Source organism: Giraffa tippelskirchi, chromosome 4 (genome assembly GCF_054371585.1).
Source record: "Giraffa tippelskirchi isolate mGirTip1 chromosome 4, T2T-mGirTip1v1.2.pri, whole genome shotgun sequence".
NCBI lineage: Eukaryota > Metazoa > Chordata > Mammalia > Artiodactyla > Giraffidae > Giraffa > Giraffa tippelskirchi.
The window spans coordinates 13,542,913-13,559,266 of NC_137278.1; the positions used below are offsets into that span (position 1 = coordinate 13,542,913).

The following is a 16,354-nucleotide window of genomic DNA, read 5'->3' on the forward strand; positions in this document are numbered from 1 at the left end:
TCCAGTTATCGGTGTAATTGAGTTCTGACTCCAGGCTTATGTGAGGAAGGTGTTGTAGTGGCAGTCTGAGAGGAGACTTCTTTCCTTCTCTTTCCCCTTCCCCGAGCCACAGCCAAGACAAGGCATGTCTTCTTCTAGTTCACCCTCTGAGGATACAGCCTTGCAGAGGGTCTGGCTTGATACGGAGTTTCCAGTGTGACCCCCGTCTTGCCAGCAGATGATATTCAGGGGCCAGACCACATGCAGAGGTTAGACCATTGCCTATTGCCTATGTACAGGGGAAAAGATAATTCCACTTACATTTTAAAAAGTTCACTCTGGCTCCTCTACAGAGCATGGGTTAGAATTCCAGAGTGGAGGCAGAGGCAAGTTCAGATGCTATTGTAGACCGCAGGGAAGAGACAGTGCTGCCTGGGCCTGGATGGTACCAGGGGGTGAGGGGGGGTGGTGGCGGGGGAGGTTATTGATTGAGATGGTCTGTCTCTTCTGCTAGACTGTAAGACGTTCAGTAACAGGGAACTTGTCTTATTCATCTTTGAGTCCTTCATGCCTGGCACAGAGAAGGCATTCAGCAACAGTTAACCGAATTGAACTGTGTAATCAGGAATGGTTCTAGTTCTGTTTTTTTGGACTGCCTTCAAAGTGACTACTTTCTTTAAAGGGAAAACGACATAACGGCATTACAGGCAGTGAACTCGTCCTATCTCTGGCATTGTGAAGCTCAAGTCGGAAATAGAGAGCCAGCTATTTGTAAGCCCCTGCCAGTCATCAGTTTCGGCTGGGCTTTCTGTCCATGATAGCATAGTTTTCTTTTAGCCTTTGCACTTATTCTTTCTTAAGGAATCTCAGACTCTCATTGGAACGACCTACGTAAAGCCTTACCATCTTACAGATTTTTTTTTTTTTTCTAGGCAGGTTGCAAAGATGTTTCTCTAATGGTATGTTATAACTGTGAAAACTTCTGACTCCTAAGACAATCTTTCTGGGAAAAAGTGTTCTAAGGAACAAAAGGAGAGGCAGCTGGTCCCTGCTGGGCAACAGTTTAATAAGCTTCAGCTGGCCACTTAGGACCTGTTGTTCTGAAAGTTTAGGCATTACTATTTCATTAGAAGGGCTTCCCAGGGGGTGCTAGTGGTAAAGAACCTGCCTGCCGCTTCGATCCCTGGGTTGGGAAGATTCCCTGGAGAAGGGCTTGGCAACCCACTCCAGTATTCTTGCCTGGAGAATCCCATGATCGGAGAAGCCTGGTGAGCTACTGTCCGTGGGGTCACAAAGAGTCAGACACGTGCAGCACACTCACATTCCATTAGACTAGAAGTATTTCTAGAAAGTACAGTGAAATAAAGCATATTATATAATTTTAAATTCTGAGACCTTGAGGATTTTCATTTAAACAAATGTATGTTGTCTGTTTGCTGAGCCCCAAGCCCTGTGCAAGGTACTGGCTCTAAAAACACAAACACTATCCCAGACCAGGATCGCTCCTGGCCCACAGTGTAGCTTTTGTGTGAATTAGAGAAAGGTGCCCTCTCCTCAAGGAAAAAAAAATATTAGTCAATATATTACTTTCGTTTCAACAACAAATTTGTTGTTGAAAATCCAGCAAATGGATTATTAAGGACAAGTGAATATTTTCTATTAAATAAGATATACATGGTATCATAATGAAATACTTACTGATCTAAACTTAGAATTCAGAAATATTCTGGCACAATACACATCAGATGATTGAACTACAATATGAAACTTCAGATGTAGCTAGTGTGCTAATATCAATGAGGGATCTTTTTTAAAAGTTGAAAGTAGCGATTTCCCCAGTGGTCCAGTGATGACGACTCGATGCTTCCACTGCGTGGAGCCAGGCTTCTCTTTCTGGTTGGGGAACCAAGACCCCACATGCCGTGACCAAAAAGAATTTTAAAGGTGAAAGTAATCACCACTTATACATTAGAAGTAAAAACAGATCTCATTTAGAAATACAGTCTGTTTTAGGTTTTATTAGATCAACAGAGTATTTTGATAACTAGTTTGTCAAAGGGGAATGATATATATTGTCTTGTTAACATGAGACACGGGACGATCACATGCCAGAAAGTTCTCATCATAAATATAAATTGGCCCAAACTAAATCATCAGATTTAGTCTTGTCTGTTTACCAAACCAGAATATTTCTGAATTCCCAGTTTAAATCAACAGATACTTTCATTACAATAATATGTAAGTATTATATCTTATAGTTATCATCAATAGTCCATTTGTTATAAATATGAAATGTGAAAAGTACTGTATTCCGGATACTAAAGATGCCTGCATGTGGACAGCATGGCCACGTCCTTGTGCATGGCTTAGATGCCGCACAGGGTGGCCTTGGGAGGCCCAGTCTTGGGGGTGCAGACATAGCCAATGATTCCAGCGCGAGACGCTAAGAGTTCTATTAGAAGTGTGCACGAAGGTGCTGGGAGACAGAGGGAGGTGGCCGAGGTGAAATGGGAGGTATTGGCAAAGGCCGCTGTGTGTGAGAGGCACTCAGGTGAGTAAGGGGCCTAGTTTTTTGGACATATTTTGACAAGTTAGAAGCCTCGAAGCCTTCTTTCTGGGTTCCTTCTACATTCCGTTTAAGTGAGGTAGCCTAGCCGAGCTCCAGATTGGCAAGGCATTTCTCTTTTTAGATGCACTGTGTTGACCTCTCCTCCTGCCTAGTGTCTCCTCCTGTTTTCTATCTCCAGGTCTCTGCTTCCACAGCACGAAGCGACTTTATTTTATGACTTGTTAAATTCTCTTTCTTTCCCACCATATTTTAAATTCAGCTAGTGAAAGGGCTTCCCTTGTAGCTCAGTCAGTAAAGAATCTGCCTGCAGTGCAGGAGACCTGGGTTCAATCCCTGGGTTGGGAAGATCCCCTGGAGAAGGAAATGGCAACCCACTCCAGCATTCTTGCCTGGAAAATCCCATGGACAGAGGAGCCTGGTGGGCTGCAGTCCATGGGGTCACAAAGAATCGGTCATGACTGAGCGACTAACACTTACTTAGCGAAAGGGCCATATCTGTCCTGTTTGATATTGGGTCCTCACACTCCAGTGCACAATGCCCAGAAAATAAGCTTTTCATAGACATTGGCTGGAATGATTTTTTTCATCCATTCCTCAAACATTGCTTGAACTCTTTATTTTGTGCCAGGGACTCCGTTGAGCCCTGAGTGAGCAAAAAAATGACACTCATAGACCCCTCCTGTCAGGGAGCTCACTGTCTGGTTACTGCGCCCCCGTGGAGGAAGGGCAGTATGAACGGGGGGGGGGTACAGCTGACTCAGATGCACGGTCTGTGAGGGTCTCCCAGAGCAGGGGTCTCTGAGCTGAGTCTGGAAGGAAGAGAGGGGTGAGCAAGGTTTTGGGGGTGGAGGCGGGCTGAGGGTTCAGCATACACGGCTGCACAGTGGCAGGCGAGAACCTGGGCAAACATCTCACTTGGGCTGGAATACAGGATCTGAAGAGGGGAGGGCAAGGAAGGCTGTGACCTGAGAGGTAGGCGGGAGCCACATCCTCAAGGTCTGATCTGCACACTAAGAGCTGGGAGCCCCTGGAGGGGCTTCAACATGTGTGTGTGTCTGTGTGAGAGAGAGAGAGAGACAAAAGCCGCACGTCTAGATCAGAGCCCTCTGTGTGGTGAACTGGAAGTAGGGAAAACCTTCCCGGGGCAGAGAGAGGCGTTTCCTGGTCAAGTCCCAGCCTCTGGTGAATGGCCGGGGCCTGGTCAGCAGCTGAGATACTGTGTGACTGGCCAGCACAGGCCCTCACCGCACGGTGACAGCAGAATTACTGCTGCGCTTTGGGGGCCTCCCAGCTGCCCCCTGAGGCCAGTCGGGTAGACGTCATTAGCTCCACCTTACAGATGAGGAAGCTGAGGCTGCGACCCACACCCAGGTCTCTGGGTGCGCCAAGTCCAGTGTGCTGTCTGCGCCCCAGGCTAGGGGTTGGGGGGGAGCAGACAGCCATGCTGGAAGGGGATTGGCTCCCTGGAGCCTCCCTCCCCTGGGGACCACCGTCCTCCTTTCTTATGGGGGTGGGGGCTCAGGCATTCAGCCATGGGGGCATCTCCGGTGACCTCCAGGCAACGGTGCCAGCTGCGGGCAGCAAGAGTTGGAGGTGCCGTGGGCACGCGAAGCTGTCTTCACCAAAGCAGTGAGGAGAGATTTGTGGGCTCCTCACACCTCAGCGCCTGGGTACCACGCTGCTATTTAATAAAGGCCTCGTTGCTTGATGGGCCATTAAGTAAACGCTGATATATTTCAACCTCGTTGAGGAGGAAGACGCAGAGTTAAATCAAATTCAGGCCGTGTGGAGCTAGAAGAAGAGGCGACACCCAGGCACGACTCTCCTCCTGAGGAGAAAGGGAAGCGGAGAAGCGTCATCCAGAGTCCGCCCGGGGCCAAGCGCCGAGTGGAAGCTGCCTTACGGTAGCAGCAGGCAAGTGGGCCTGGGGGTGGCACTGAAACCCCAGCCCTGGTCCGACCCCACGGCGACTGCTCCTCCCACTGCACCCGCCTCCACCAGACAAGCAATGATCAGCTTTTGTGCAAAGGACGAACAGTGTAGAGGTCAGCAGCCTCCAACCGTGTAGACCTGCACCGCCCAAAGGCAGGAGCTTGTCTGTTCGCCCTGGCACACATGGCCTGGGGAGTCTGGCATGTCCTTGCCACCCGGAGCAGGGTGTCCCTGGCCTTTCCACACCCTCCCTCCGCCCTCCCTTTGTCTGGCCCTGCCGGAGGTCCCTTGTTTTATTATTTATTTGTTATTTATTAACAAACATTTGTTAAGGCTGAGCCAGACAGATCACCGCTCTATTAAGTCACGTATTCCTCAGAATAACTCCGCAGAGTGTGTTATTAGCCCCCTGTGCAGCTGGGTAAAATGAGGCTCAGAGAAGTTCATGACCTTGTCCATCTTGTAAGTGGTAAGGCCTGTAATTTGAACCCAAGTGTTTGGATTCTGAATCCATAACCCCTCCCAGATGAAAGCCAAGGCTGTGGTTTCTTACTTCTTGCTGCTTTGGTTCCTCTATTCAACTCCTTAGTGATTAGCAGCATGTTACTGCGCCTTCTGGTGTGGAAATGGATCTTGTTTTGACAGCAGTCACAAAATTTATACTGAAAAGACACTACTTAAATCCAGAAAGAAGAGCCGGTAGAAATCCGTAGAAAATCTGGAAGAGAGGGAGACCATTTTATTTGGCTGACTGATGGATCTCTAGAGAGTTTTTGTTTACTTTTTGTCCATCTGTTTTCTTTTTGAAAGGCTAGATTACTTCCAGGAGTTCCACCCAGTCCCTAAAAATGTCCAGGAGATTGCAATGGTAAACTGCCAGTGTGTTGGGTTTTTGGTTTTCCAAAGCCATGACTGAGCGTTATCTCAAACTCCGTCTGATCATATGAAGCACCTGGGGCATTTGTTAAACTTTGATTTGCCAGTAAGGGTAGTGCTAGGGTGAATCTTTTTTTTTTTTTTTTTTTAACAAGCCCCTGTGGACTGATTCTTCTGATCAGACCAGGTTGGGAAACACTGGGTATCATTGCTGGAAACTAGCTCCATTCTGTGGACTGTCCCTTTCAGATTTGAAGCACAGCTGGTCACATTGTATTTACAGTGAAAAGAACATGAATTCTGTAGTCAGAAAGCACAGGATTCAAAACCCCAGTCTGACCCACTGATAAGTTGTGTTGTCTCGGGCACATAACTGACCATTTGCCCCTTGGGCTGTCTGCTGCTTCCTCTGCCTGGAAACAGGAGGTTGTTTCCCTTTCTCTCCCACCTCTTCTCAACTCCTGTCCTCTTACTCTTTTTTTTCCCCCAATGTACACACACACACATATATATATTTAATTTATTTTTTATTGGAGTGTAGTTGATTTACAATGTTGTGTTAGTTTCTGCTGTACAACAAAGTGGATCATTTACACATCTGTCCACTCTTTTTTAGATTCTTTCTCCATTTAAGTCATTACAGAGTATTGAGAAGAGTTCCCTGTGTATACAGGAGGTCCTTATTAGTTATCTGTTTTATTTTTTAATTTTAAAAATGTATTTATTGACTGTGCCGGGTCTTAGTTGCTGCGAGGGCTTTTCTCTAGCTGTGGCAAGCAGGGGCTACTCTCTAGTTGTGTTGCATGGGAGTCTCATTGCAGTGGCTTCTCTTAGTGTGGAGCTCAGACTCTAGGGCACACTAGCTTCAGTAGTTACAGCACTTGGGCTCAGTAGTTGTGGTTCCTGGGCTCTAGAACACAGACTCAGTATTGTGGTGCACAGGCTTAGTTGCTCTGCAGCATGTTGGATCTTCCTGGACCAGGGATCGAACCCATGTCTCCTGCATTGACAGGCAGATTCTTTACCACTGAGCCACCAGGGGAAGCCCTATCTATTTTATATATAGTAGAGTATATGTCTCAACCTCAATCTCCCATTTTATCCCTCCTCCTAGTTTCTCTGCTGGTAACCATAAGTTTGTTTTCTGTGATTATTTTTGTTTTGCAAATAACTTCACTTGGGCCGTTTTTTTAGATTCCACATACAAATGATATCATATGAGATTTGTCTTCCTCCCTCTGACTTACTTTACTCAGTATGACAATCTCTAGGTCCATGCATGTTGCTGCATATGGCATTATTTCACTCTTTTTAATGGCTGAGTAATATTCCATTGTATATCTGTACCACATCTTCTTTATCCATTCTTGTCGATGGACATTTAGATTGCTTCCATGTCTTGGCTTTTGTTAACAGTGCTGCAGTGAACATATGGATGCATGTATCTTTTTGAATTATGGCTTTCTTTGAATGTATGCCCAGGAGTGGGATTCCAGGAATATGTTGTTTAGTCACTAAAGTGTGTCCTACTCTTTGCGACTGCAAGGACTTAGCCCACCAGGCTCCTCAGTCCATGGAATTCTCCAGGCAAGAATACTGGAGTGGGTTGCCATTTCTTTCTCCATTGCAGGATTATATGGTAGCTCTTGTTTTTAGTTTTTATTTTTTTATTTTATTTTAAGGAGACTCCATACTGTTCTCTATAGCTGCTGCACCAATTTACATCTCCACCAATAGTGTAGGAGGCTTCCCTTTCCTTCACATCCTCTCCAGCATTTAATGTTTGTAGAGTTTTTAAAATCATGGCCATTTGTCCTCTTATTCATCAGCTCTCCAGCACATGCCTTGATTTCCCCCTGTGCTGGGTCACTCATAATTATTTTTGTAATAATTTTTAAGTGTCTAGCATTCCCCACTTGACTCTAAGGTCCATGAAAGCAGAAACCATGACTCTCATGTTTATTACTTGTGAATATCATGTTTGCTATTTATCGTTTTATTTTTATGACTCTCATGTTTGTTATTGCACATCCAGCACCTAGCATAGGGTGGTATGAATGCTTTCCTCTTCTGTAAAAATGAAAAAATATGATCTCTCCACTGGGGTATTAGGAGATTAAAATGAATTAGTGAGTATGAGAGCAACTGGCATACAGTAGGCATCTCATAAATGTTAGTCTTTGCCTTCCTTTGGAGAGCCTACTTAGGATTACTGTACTGAATAGAACAGATTATAACCAAGGCTTTAAAGCTGTTTGCTTGACACTCTGTTCTAAAAAGTCTCTAGTATTCTTATTTTGTAAGGTTTTAGAATCTAGTCTTCTTTCCCCATGAAGTCCAAAGATGCTTCCACCAGACTTTGTTCTGGTGCCCCGTTTCAAGGTCTCTAATAATTTCACCTGCTTTCCTGTGGGTAGCGTATCTTTAAAGTTTCTTTATTCAGCTCAGTGGTGAGAGTGAGAATGATATGATGGTAGATAGAGTTGAATATTTTAAAAGGATCATGGGTGGTAGAATGGGTTTCAAAGGTGGCCTTATGGAATCTCTTTTCCTAGAATTCTTTAGAAGAGAATTAAGAACATTGACTTGTGAAGGTTTCTGCTAACCCTTTGGCTGTGAAATCCAGGCTGGTATTATTAGGTGAACCACATGCAAAATTTTATTTTTTTCCCTACCAGTAAGGAATAATTCTCAGACGTATGACTGCCTTTCAGGTTTAAAGTACAGGAGCAGGGCTTGCTACTATCAGGCCTTCCTCCCACACAACAGCGAAAGGAAGCTGCCCCTGTGCTGGGATGACCAGCTGTTCCGGCTTGCTTGGGAATAAGAGGCTCCAGGTCGCTGGACTTCCATGTTTAAAGTCAGGATAGTCCTGGGAAAGCTGGGATGAGCTGGTTGGCTCTCCACCTCGTGCAGAGGAGCTTGTTGATGGAGTAACAGTGAGGTAAGCATTAGCATGCCTTCCTGTTGTTTTAGAATATACAGGAGCCACAAGAAGTTAAAACTGCCTTTTGAAAATTTTTGTGAAAGTTTTTGAAAGTTAGTTTAACTTTTAAAGCTACTAAACTAGATATAGGTGGTCTTATATCATAGTAATATTATAAGGTATTAATAAATAATAATAATAATTTAAAAACTCAGTGATAATCATTTAGAAACAAATGGTGTGTATGTGTGTATTGTACTGTAAAACCCAATCCTGGGAGGGAGGGATAAATTGGGAGATTGGATTGACATACAAGCACTAACATACATAAAACAGATAACTAATAAAGATCTACTGAGTAGCACAGGAAACTCTACTCAATACTCTGTAATGGCCTATATGGGAAAAGAATAAAAAATGAGTGGATATATGTATATGTATAACTGATTCACTTTTCTGTACAACTGAAACCAACACAACATTGTAAATGAACTATACTCCAATAAAAATTAAAAACAAGAAAAAACAAACAAACAAAAACCCAGTCCTGTATGTTTTGCACCTGAATTTCAGCTTTGAAATGCTGCCATTTTCTAGTATTAATCATCTTCATTGACGTTTTGTGAATAGTTCATCTTTGAACTGTTTTTTTCGGGTTAATCTCGACAGTAGAATTGGTATTATCTTTTGTGAATCTTGAAAACAGTTCCATTTTAAAAGAAAGGCCTTGACTCACATAAATGTATTTGTTGTTGTTTAGTCGCTAAGTCATGTCTGACTCTTTGCAGCCCCATGGACTGTAGCCCGCCAAGCTCCTCTGTCCATGGGATTTCCCAGGCAAGAATATTGGGTTGCCATTCATTTCTCCAGGGGATCTTCCCAACCCAGAGATCGAACCTGCTTTTGCTGCATTGGCAGATGGATTCTTTACCACTGTATGACCAGGGAAGCCTCAATAAAGCAGTTACTACCATTAATACAGTGCTTCTTCCCTGGGAGGGACTTCTCAGGTGGCTCAGTGGTCAAGAATCTGCCTGCCAATGCAGGAGATACAGGTTCAATCTCTGGGTCAGGAAAATCCCCTGGAGAAGGATATGGAAACCCACTCTAGTATTTCTTGCCTGGAAAACCCCATAGACAGTGGAGCCTGGCAGGCCACAGTCCTTGAGTCAGACATGACTGAGCAGCTGAGCACGCATGTACCTTCCTTGGGTCCAGGCTTCAGTCTCCTGGCGTGCTTTTCAGCATTCAGATTTCTAGCAGCTCACCTCTGCTAAATCATCATCTCTTTTGAGAAGATCCTGGATAATCCTGATACGGAACCACTTATTTAGAGTTCAAAAAAAATATTCAAAGAGGAAACCCAAATGTCCAGTAAATGTTTGCAAAAATATTCGATCTCACTAGTATAATCATGACGATGAGATACCATTTCACATCAGTTAGAATGGCAAAAATATTTAGCAGTAGCTTGCAGAGTTGAAAATATGTTCACTCTGTGATAGAAACAATTCCAGTTCTAGAGAAAGTCTTGTTCATGTACACAAAGAGATGCAATGAGGATGTTTACTGCAGTGTTCTTTGTAACAAGGAAAAATTGGCAATCACCTCTATTCCATCAACCGTGGGATCCATAAATCAATTTATGATGTAGGTTGAATTGTGTCCCCCTCAAAAGATATGTCCAAGTTCTAACTGGTATCTGTGAACATGACCTTATTTGGGAATAGAGTCTTTGAAGATCTAATTAAATTAAGGATCCTGAGATGAGATGATCTTGGATTAATGGGGCCTAAATTCAATGATGCGTGTCCTTGCAAGAAACAGAAAAGAAAAGGACACAGAGACACACGGGTGAAGGCCGTATGGAGACAAAGGCAGGACTTGGATTGATGCATGTCCAGAGCAAGGAACCCCCAGGGTTGCCAGCCTCCTCGAGTGGGAGAGAGACATGGGGCAGCTTCTCTCTCAGGGTCCTCTGCAGGGACCAACCTTGTCAGCACTTTGATTATGGACTTCTGGGAACCAGGACTGTGAGAATATGAATTTCTGTTGCTTAAGCCATGTTGGCCCTGGGAGAATAATGAAATGGAAAGATTTACCCAAACCACAGGAATACCTGGATGAAGGGTATAGTTAGAGGTTCTCCCTTAACCAGGAGAATGGAATCATGGAGTCAGTAATCTTCCACTGTGCAGCTGAAGCATTTCTGTCCTGATCTGAGAATGAAGGAGCCCTTGGAGACCGAGTAGCCCAACTCCCCGCATTTTAAACATGAGGCTGCCCAGACAGAGGAAGTGACTTTCCCAAGATCCTGGAGCTCATAAGGGGCAGAACTTGGATTTGAATCCAGGTCTGTCTGACTCCAAAGCCTGTGTTCTTTCTGCTTCAGTTGTTCCCAGTCCTCTCACATCATCCTGCCAGCACGGGCTTGAGGAGGGAGCCCGGATGCTAGAATCAGGACTGGCACTAAGGCTTTGGTCTCCCAGGCTCTACCAGCATGGCAGGGGGAAGGTTAATTCCTCTGACCCTCGGATTCCTCTTTCTGACAGACAGTGAGACTAACCTTGCTCCCAGAGCACCTAAATCTCTGGATTGTAGGGCTCAAATAAGGTAAAATATGTGAAAACATCTTTAATAAATGTCAACCACTATATAAGTAGTAGGTAGCACTGTTATCTAGTCTAGCCTCAGACTAGGAAAGCAAAAACAGAAAATAAAAAAAAAAAAAAGGCAGAAAATGTGATAGGCAGAACCCTAAAATAGCCCCTAAGGATTTTCCCACATGTATAGTCTTCTCCCCTTTGGGTGTGGGCAGAGCCTGAGTAGGCTGAGTGCCGAAGAATTGATGCTTTTCAACTGTGATGTTGGAGAAGACTCTTGAGAGTCCCTTGGACTGCCAGGAGATCAAACTAGTCAATCCTAAAGGAAATCAACCTTGAATATTCATTGGAAGGACTGATGCTGAAGCTGAAGTTCAAGTAGTTTGTCTGGTCACCTTATGTGAAGAGCTGGCTCATTGGAAAAGACACTGATGCTGGGAAAGATTGAAGGCAGGAGGAGAAGGGGACAACAGAGGATGAGATGGCTGGATGGCATCACTGACTCAATGGACATGAGTTTAAGCAAATTTGGGGAGATAGTGAAGGACAGGTGTGCTGCAGCCTGGTGTGCTACAGTCCATGGGGCCACAAAGAGTTGGACACAGCGACTGAACAGCAACAACAGGGACTGTGTATATGATGAGATATCACTTCCATGATTATGTGATGACATACAGCAAAAGGGAACTGTCCCTTGGTGGGCCTGACCTAATCAGGTGAGCCCTTGAAAGACAGTTTTCTCTGGCTGGTTGCAGAAGAGGAAGTCAGACAGATGTGATCTGGCTTGTCTGAAGAAAGTGAACAACCACATTCTGGGCTGCCTGTGGGGTCGTTATGGCAAAAAGACTGTGGGCAGTCACCAGTGCTGAATGTGGTCCCTGGCTGACAGCTAGAAGGAAAATGAAGACCTCTGCCCTTCAGCTGCAAGGAGATGAATTCTTCCAGTGAGCGTGGAAGACAACCCTGAGCCAAGACAAGAATCACCAACCCTGGCCACAGCTTGATTTCAGCCTGTGATGACCCAGGCAGAAGATCCAGCTAAAGTCATGGTGGACCTCTGACCTACAGAACTCTGAGCCAATAAATGACTATGGTATGAAGTCACTAGGTTTGTATTTGTATTTTTTGTGCAGCAATAAAAAACTAGTAAGGGAGAGGAAAAGATTTTCCCTGGGTCATAGAGCCATTGAGTACACATGTCTATATATCCCTCCAGGAAACTCTGAGCTCCGCTAAGGCTGAAACTACATCTTATTTGTCTCTGGAGTCAGACTGGCTGGGTTTGGTCCCTGGCTCTGCCCACTTGTGAGGCTGAAAACGGAGGTAAGTTGTTTTATTTTTCTGTGCCTCATTGTCCTCATCTGTAAAATGGGTGTGATAATAGTACTTATGCCCCAAGATTGTAAGGTGTGTTAAATGACTCTGTGAAGTGTTGAACCATGCCTGGCATGTAGTGGTGATGGTTTTGTTATACCCAAGAAGAGCTGACTCATTGAAAAAGACCCTGATGCTGGAAAAGATTGAATGCAAGAGGAGAAGGGATGACAGAGGATGAGATGGTTGGATGGCATCACCGACTCAATGGACATGAATTTGAGCAAACTCCGGAGATGGTGAAGGACAGGGAAGCCTAGCGCGCTGCAGTCCATGGGGTCACACAGAGTCAGACATGACGTAGGACCTGAACAACAACAATAACAACACGGCACTTAGCCCAGTAGCTAGCTGGTAATAGGCACTAAATTAATGTTTGTTGAGTAGATGGATGGATGAATTAGAATCTCAGTCTCCTGATTCTTAATCTAATAATATTTCTACTAATCATTATTTGCAATAGGATACAAAGCTAATTTTACTGGCCCAGTTTCTTCAGAGTGCACTGAGAAAGCACTTGACTCATAACACTGTGAAAATACAGAGGTGTTTAAACTGGTACCAGAGTGCTTAAAAACCTGTGCTCTGCTGAAGCCAACTGAAAGCCATAGGTAGGCTGGCTTTGTCTTAATAGACCTTGTCACTTGATCGGGGTGACGTGCACTTAATGCAATTGCTTAATTATCTGGTCGTCAGGGAAATAGCAGCTATCACTGCCAACTGAGCTGGGCCGTCAATCAGTTTGTTCTGAGTTCATTAAGTAAATGAAAAGGTATGGCTTAAATACTTAAGGAGAGGAATAGCAACTTTCATCTCTAGGAGCTAGTGAAAGCAGGACTTTTTGTCACAGCTGTTGGCCATGTTGAGCTGTGGAAAATGAGATTTGGAAGTTGACAATACAACTCAACATTCCGAAACATAAGAAGATAACCAAAATTTGGTACAAGATCCTCAGATATCCCCCTACCCATCACATTTGGATTGTAATTGTTGATAATTCCTTTTTAAAAAAATTGATTTACTTTTGGTTGCGCTGGGTCTTTGTTGCTCTGCACAGGCTTTCTCTAGTTGTGGTGAGCGGGGGCTACTCTAGTTGCTGTGTGTGGGCTTCTCATTGCGGTGGCTTCTCTTGCTGCAGAGCACAGCCTCTAGGGTGCATGGGCTTCAGTAGTTGTGGCACAGGGGCCTAGCTATCCCTCGCATGTGGAATCTTCCTGGACCAGGGATCGAACCCATGTCCCCTGCACTGACAGGCAGATTCTTAACCACTGGACCACTAGGAAAGTCCTGATAATTCCTTTTAAAATTCTAATCAGTAAGGTAGACTCTAGCTGTGAGCTAGCGCACCATTCTTGAACTGGCCACTTTGAGGGTGTACATTCCCTCCCCTGTTCACTTGCAGGGATGGATATGTCAGTCAGTATCGAGCCCTGGGCTGGAGAAATGAATGACCAAAGTCTGCCTGCATCTGCTATAGGCTGAGCAGTTTCGCATCAAAATTTGTTATGAGGCTTATAGATTCTGGTTCCATTCAATTTCCCTTCTGTTCCAAGACTCCACAGTCATACTTTATTCTTCCACACTCAACTGCATGCCATCTGTTCCTCCAGTATCTGTTTTGTGCCACTCCCTCCCAGGCACTGGGCTAGGCACCCAGAGTTCAGAGAAAATTAAGCTGTTGTTCCTGACCTGGAGAGACTTTTAACCATGTTCTTCATGCTCCCCTGCTTTTGCACACAGGGCTCCTCTTCCAGCCTAGACTATGTTCCTGGCTTCTGGGCTTGGCGAATTCCAGCTCGTCTTCCACTTTCTCCCCAGGAGAATAACTCACAACTTGCTTCATGCTCCCATAGCCCTTTAACCCAAATGGGGAAACAGGCATCTGCTGGAGTGTTTGTCACTTTGCATTGTGATGTATTTACAAGTCTCCATCTCAAGGACAGAGACTGTGCCTTATTCTCCTTAGAATTCCCAATGCTTGACATTGAGTTGATGCATAAATTGCACTGATGCTTGAATGAAAGACTAAGTTAATAAAAGAGGATAACTATTCATATGAAAGGTGTATAGGAGAGGAGAAGTAGGGGTGAAGCCAGAGAATAAATGTGCTTTTCTAATATCTCTTTTGCCAGTAGGGGGAGAGATGTGCTTATAAATAAATATCCCATCATGTAAGCCTTTAGGATCTGTGGTTCTGAGAGGCCAAAGAGAGGCTTTCTGGGTGACCTCTCAAATTTATCAGGAAGTATTTTACTTCATGTAACAGTTGCTATGATCTTGATTAACTAGAATCATGTGACCATATGGCAGTTTATTTTCTATTTTTCCCTTGAATAGTTTGTCATTCTCTCTTCCTTTTTCAGGGAGTGGGGGGGGGAGTTGAGGGGTAGTGGCAATTATTTATTCACAGATTCAAACCTACAGGCAACACAATTCTGCCCTCTTTGAACACTTTTTAATGAAATATCAGGGTTGGAGAGTTTAGTTATTTGTTCCTGGTACTCACTGTGGAGGACTGCTAGGAGGAGTCCCTTTCCCTCTCTGCTTCTGGCCCTTTGCTTTTCTTTCTCAACAACCACTTCAGTCTTTCTCCAGTACTGTCTTCTCTAACTCACCTCTTGCTTTGACTTCCCTCCACTCCCGCATTTCTAATCCCTTGTAAGATAGTTTCAGTGAGGTGTCCCATCATCCCCTCAAGCTTGCTAATTCTAAAAGTTAGCTGTTTCTCTCCTGGGTGTTCTTCCACTCCCACTCACTCTATTTCATCAGTGCCCTCTTAGACGCTGAAACCAGGAGGTGAGGGTTAGGACAGGCACGGGTGCCCAGGTGGCAGGCGCTGTCAATCAGAGGACATTGGCAGAGGCAGTTCAGCACTCTGGAGAGCTCCCAATGGGGCTGGCTGCCCGACTCTGGTCCCTCCTCTGCACCTTCCCTGCACAGATCCGCCTCATATATACTTCCTAGTCACTGGAATCCTGTGTTTGTTAGAGGAACCTTATTTATTTCTCCCAGGCTTAATTCTCTGGGGACTGACGACTTAACGGGGCTGAGTCCTGTCCTTGCTCTATTGCTTACTGGATGCCCTATTAGACACTGAGTTGTCTAATTGCTCTGAGCCTCAGTTTCCTCTTATATACAGTAGAATGGCAGTGTAGCTACCGACTTCAGAGTGCTGTTGTGAGGGTGAATTGAGACAGCACATATAAAGTACACAGCACATAATATAAACTCAAGGATTAGTAGCTACAATGTTTATTATTATAGAAATTACTGGAAACATTGTATTCTTTTTAGTAAGGTGTAATTATATGATTTGAGGTTCTCATGGCAGTGGTATGTCTATGAAAATTGACAGACTGGTTTTGTGGGTCAGGAGGAGTAGATGGGTTTAGTGGGGCAAGTCCTCTGGCAAACTTCTTTGTCGCTTGGGTACCTAATTAAGATAGCACTGGGTACTTCAGGGTTGGCCCAAGTCATAGTCAATTGTTGGAAAAGAAGAGCAGGCCCTTGCAGATTTACAGAATAGGTAATACCCTGCTTGTGCAAAGTGGGGAAACAGGCTCAAGAGATCCAATGACGCCCGAGGGGCCACAGACAGGATCTCCCAGGCTGTCGGTTGCTTTTTTCACCAGGTCTTTGCATATCTTGTTGCTTCCTCCCATGGGAAGTCCTTTCCCTTTCTAGTCTTCTTGCCAACTTCTCTCTTTCTCACCAAGAGTCAGCTCTCTGAACCCCAGTCACCTCTTCTGTGAAATGGGGATACACTGCTGTTCACCAGGTTGTGTGGAGACTGAGAGTGACGATATGAGGAAAGAGCTTGGCTCTGACACAGGCACATAGTAGACGCTGAGTAAGATGTGGCTGCAGGCATTACAGTGACCTGTTCATGTGTGTGACTCACCTGCTGTACTATAAGCTCCCTGAAGGTAAGGACTGCATCCTTTGTCCTCCTGTTTTCACCTCTCCAGCTCTGTCTCCTGCCATTAACCCTCTGCCCCTACAATGTGGGATCTCTCAGCATTCCCTGAACATGCCACCCACCTCAAAGGCATGACTTGCTTGTATGTTGAATGAATTGATGTTGCAGCTAAACAT

General features: G+C 44.8%; 1 protein-coding gene across 6 annotated transcripts in view; it reads left to right on the top strand.

Annotated features, from left to right (window-relative positions):
• Nucleotides 1-16,354, top strand: part of TTLL11 (tubulin tyrosine ligase like 11) — a 256,423-nt gene that overhangs the window by 16,841 nt on the left and 223,228 nt on the right. The window contains exons 2-3 of one of the 6 annotated variants that reach the window (XM_081588769.1): nt 8,071-8,300; nt 12,102-12,208. The exons of 4 other annotated variants lie outside the window; for them this stretch is intronic. The gene's annotated coding sequence lies outside the window, so the exon portion shown is untranslated. The remainder of the gene's footprint in view (nt 1-8,070; nt 8,301-12,101; nt 12,209-16,354) is intronic. One more of the 6 variants, XM_081588770.1, reaches the window with a different exon arrangement.